General features: G+C 40.0%; 1 non-coding gene across 1 annotated transcript; it reads left to right on the forward strand.

Annotated features, from left to right (window-relative positions):
• Window positions 1–4443: 4443 nt before the first annotated feature.
• On the forward strand, window positions 4444–4574 carry LOC115072813. Its single transcript, XR_003851832.1, has one exon. It is a non-coding gene; the product is annotated as a small nucleolar RNA SNORA21 (small nucleolar RNA).
• The last annotated feature ends 223 nt before the right edge of the window (window positions 4575–4797 follow it).

A 4797-nucleotide genomic window follows, 5' to 3' on the forward strand; every position in this document is an offset into this window, starting at 1 on the left:
CCTCAGGGTTGATCAACACCAGGAAAAACAGCAACAGTGACAACAAAACCCTTCTTGCTTCCGGGGACTTGACTTTAAGAGTAATTATCCTGGGAGTAATATGACAAGGCTGGTAACTCGAGCACTGACTTGGAAATGACAATAGAATTGTGTCCTTGAACATGTGAGTTCCTGTAAGAATAATCCAAAATAGATAAAACAAAGAGCCTGCATGCAGTTGTTTATTTGTGGCTAATTAGTGAACTACATTCTCTCTTAAGCAGAAGATGACAGGCTGTCTCCACTACAATGAAGGGTCAGAAAGTTCTAAGCTAATTTTCCTCACACTTGGATGATGCACCTGCTCATTTAGAGAAAAAATGATTTCAGTTCTGCAATGTTAACTCAAATTATTTTTGGCTATACTATTACTTAACTTTATATAGATGAAAGGAATGTGAAAATAATTGAGAGTAGAATTGCAAACATGTCCACTAGGTAAAAAATGGCTAATTATACTGTTGAAATCTTTGATTTTTATTAACTTATTTTATTTTATTAGCATTAAAAAAAATAGCATGATTACATTGAAAAACTTGTATAGGTTGGAGAATTTGGAAAGGGAATGAAAGCTAAATCCCGATTATGGTAACAGTGATAAATTTCACAGTATTGTTGAAGCTTGGTGGTACAATTTTGTCAGTAAAAAAATACTCAAATTATAGTAGATGTATAGAATTGCAAATTGAATTTTAAAATACAATTGCGTATTTTTAATTTTAATTCTATCAGTTTAGTTACTATAGTACTCTTTTGTTTTTAAACTTCCCAGACTGGTTTTTATTTTTAGAAGTTTAATGAGGTGTTTTACATTATCTGTAGGGCACAGGTGAAGGCACACTGGGGCTGTAGAAGAATAATAGAAAAATAATGGAAAACCCCTCGTTTCCTGGTAATGGGAGAGGCCTGGATGCCCAGGACCACATGTGGAGTCAAGAGCACAGCTGGCCATCAAGGGAGGTGGGAAGTCCATTCTAGAGAATCAGTCCTCCCAAGACTAGAATCTGCAAATGACAGAGACCTCCCCTGTGCCTAGCATAAGCCTCACAGAGGCAAAGCCACTGCCGTGCATGACCTGGGACCTCAGAAGAGGATGTTGTGGGGGAATCCAGTCACTCAGAAAATGCTGCCCAACATTGGGAAGTCCTCCAACCCCAAATCTGCTCTGCCATCAGCCCACTACCAGAGGAATGTGAACGATGACTCGGAGTTGGAGACCAAAGCTCCAGGCTCATGGGAGGGGAGGAGGGAACTATAGCTCTGGTTTGTTTGCTTGATTTACCCACTTCGGAGATAGATATGTCTATTAGTTTCCTAGGGTTTCAATAGCAAACTCTCACAATTTGAGTTGCTTAGAACAACAGAAAGTTACTGACTTGAAGTTCTTGAAGACAGACGTGTGACATTAAGGTGAAGGCATCTCTGAACTTCCCCTGAGGCTCTAATGGAGGCACTTTCTTCCCTCTTCACTTTCTGGTACCTTAAGGTATTCTTGGGCTCATAAACTCCAGTAGCTGCCTCTTCACGTGGCTTTCTGCATGTGTGCCTTTTCTCTCATAAGAATTCTTGTTAGGGCTGGGGAAATAGCTCGGTTGATAACCTGCTTGCCTTGCTACCACAAGGACCTGGCTTAATCTCCAGAACCCATGTAAAAATAAATGATGTGGTAGTTCATACTTGCATTCCCAGTACTGGGAAGGTAAAAAAATGTGGGTCTCTGGCCAGCCAGCCTAGACCACTTGGTGAGTTTCAGTCCAATGAGATACCCTGCCTCAGAACAAACAAAACAAAACAAAACAAAACAAAACAAAACAAAACAAATGAACAGCACCTGAGGAACAACACTTGAGGTTGTCCTCTGGCCTCTACATGCATGTGCTCACCCACAGGCACACAAGAACATGCACACACATGCATGCATGCACATAGACACAAGAATCACAAGAATAGTTCTTAGCAGACCACAGCTGCAGTCTCAGCACTTGGGAGGCTGAGATAGGATGACACTGCATTGCTACATAAAATAAGAAAGCAAGGGCTGGAGAGATGGCTCAGCGGTTAAGGGTGCATACTGCTCTTGCAGAGGACCCCAATTCTGTTTCCAGTTCCCATGTCAGGCCACTCACAACCACCTTAACTCCAGCTCCAGGGCATTTGATGCCTCTGACCTCCTCAGACACCTGCACTCAGATGTGCATACCCACACTCAGACCCCCACCCCGACCCCCTACACACACTAACACGCACACCTGAGATAATACAAAATATCATCTACAGATCTTCTATTACACGTGTAAAAAGCCCTTTCTCCAAACTACAACAGAAGGCGGGTGTCAGGAGGGAGCTCATGTTGGAAGGGGCAGCGGTTCAACTCATTGTGGTGCCTTAACTTTTCCCACGCTGCGTGATTCTTCATCTCCTCGCACGCTGCCAAATTGTATGTATTTGGGACCATGGTATTAGGCAACTACAAGTTCAGATTTTTTCTCCTTGTTTCTTTTACTAGTTTCTCTATTCCCCTTGGCTTTTCATTTTTGCTTTGAGATCTAGTTGATTGATGTAAGCATAGATATTCAAGCTTTCTCTTGGTGAGCATTGATAGGATCTATTGTTTTCTATTTTATTAAAAATTGTCATTTTAATTTAGTTTTTTTAAGAACAGTTGGCAGCTACTCTAAAATCTTTAAAAAATATATTCAACAAAAGATGTTTATTCATAAGTAGAGAATATATGCAGTGAATCCCATAAGTGTTCATTAGTCAGATTAATCAATTATCAAGATTTTATCACATTTGCTTTCCTTAATCCTTTAAAGAGATTCATTTTCTTTTTGTTTGGTTTTCCCTGAACAAGTACTTTATGCTACTTTCCACATATCTTACCCCTTTACTGTAATGTGCTTTCAATGTATCCCTAAATAATGCATTTTCTTTCTTTTAAAAAAAGATTTATTATTTATTTATGTGTATGCATGTGTCTATGCCTCTGTCTCTCTGTCTCTCTCTGTCTCTGTCTCTCTCTCTGTGCACATGTGCTCCAGTGTCCATGAAGGTCAGGAGAGGGCTTCAGATCCCCTGGAGCTGGAGTTTCAGGGGATTGTGAGCTGCCCGTGCCGCACTCTGGTTCTCCAGAAGAGCAGCAAGTGCCTTTAACTGCTGAGTCATCTCTCCAGCCTCATATTTTCTTTCTAATATAACAAAACACCACTCACATCTGAAGATATAACAATCTTTTGGTGTTGTGTGATAGTCAGTATGTACTTCATTCCTGCAGTTCTCTCCTGCCTTCTCACCGTTGGTAGTTTGAGTCAGGTTGTAAACAAGGTCCGTACGTTGAATTTGTTTGTCCTGCCACTGAAGTCTTTTTTATTATGGAGTGTCCCCTATTCTTCTTTTCTTCTTTTGTGTTTTCAAGTTACTTAAACAACACTTTGGGTTCCTGTAGCATAAATATTCATAAATAATGAATATTATTTATTTTGTTCCACAGTTTCCTGTTCCTGTGAATGAAACTTGTCTGATCCGAGAATTTCTGAGTTTACTGCCGAGTTGATCCATTTATATTGACTGAAATTACTAGCATATAAGATTCACCCCTTCTGACCTCATTTTGCATTAACTACCTGCCTTTGTTTCTTTTTGCTATATTTTCCACTTAAAAATAATTCTCTATTTACTATTTAAAGTAGTCTCTAAAATAAAAGAAGCTTTAAAATATTTTATTATTTTTATTTTATGTGTACGAGTGTTTTGCCTGCACGTATGTAAGTATACCCATGTTGTGCAATGCCCCGGGAAATCAGAAGAGGGCATTGGATCCCATGGAACTGGAGTTATGGACGGTGGTTAAGCCATCATGTGGGTGCTGGCAGCAGAATCTGGGTCTCTCAAGAGCAGCCAGTGTTCTTAACCACTGAACCATTTCTCCAGTCCCTCAAAAGAGGCTTTTATGGATGGTTTTCATGAAGATGTGCTGGTCAGTATTAAATGTCACCTTGACATGTAAGAAGAGACCTCTGGGCACACCTGGGACGCATTGTCTAGTTTAAGATTAGCCCCCGAGAATGTCTGTGAGGGATTGTCTTAATTGAGTTAATTGATGTGAGAAGTCCTATCTTACTTGTGTGCAGACCATTCCTAGACCAAGGGATCCTGGACTGTGTAAAATGGAGAGGGAAGCTGAGCACTAGCATGCGTGCATCTGCTAGTGACTGCAGATGCAGTACGTACAGTTCTTTCAAGCTCCTGCCACCGTGACTTCCCTACCATGATGGTCCGTAACCTGGAACTTGTGAGCTGAACAAACCCTTTCTCCCTTAGGTTGCTTTTGTTGGCATATGTTGTCACAGCAACAGGAAGATAAACTAAGACACTATCTTTGAATTTTAAAAATCAGAATCTGATCCCCGTTTTAAAAGCACTCAGTGAGCCTTTTGCTAGTGACCCACTGAGCCATCAAGAAGGGGCAGAGTAAGAACATCGCTTTTGGATGAAGAAGCGACTTGTGTTGTTCTACTTCAATCTGTGTGACAAGAAAAAAAATCACGATTTGACCAGACTAAGTATACAGTAATCAATACAGTTACCAATTTTATTTAAAATATAAAGATCTTAGAGCACTTAAAAATCACACCCTCCTCATAGTTATTTTGCAGTATTTTATGCAGTCAATTATTGTTTAACTTTACGCACATGCTTGTCGATTACTTGGCTCATCAATTGTTTTCAATTTCTTTTGAAGTTTAAAATCTTCCTTAA

The sequence above is a fragment of the Nannospalax galili genome, unplaced genomic scaffold (genome assembly GCF_000622305.1).
Source record: "Nannospalax galili isolate Female #2095 unplaced genomic scaffold, S.galili_v1.0 scaffold162, whole genome shotgun sequence".
Classification (NCBI taxonomy): domain Eukaryota; kingdom Metazoa; phylum Chordata; class Mammalia; order Rodentia; family Spalacidae; genus Nannospalax; species Nannospalax galili.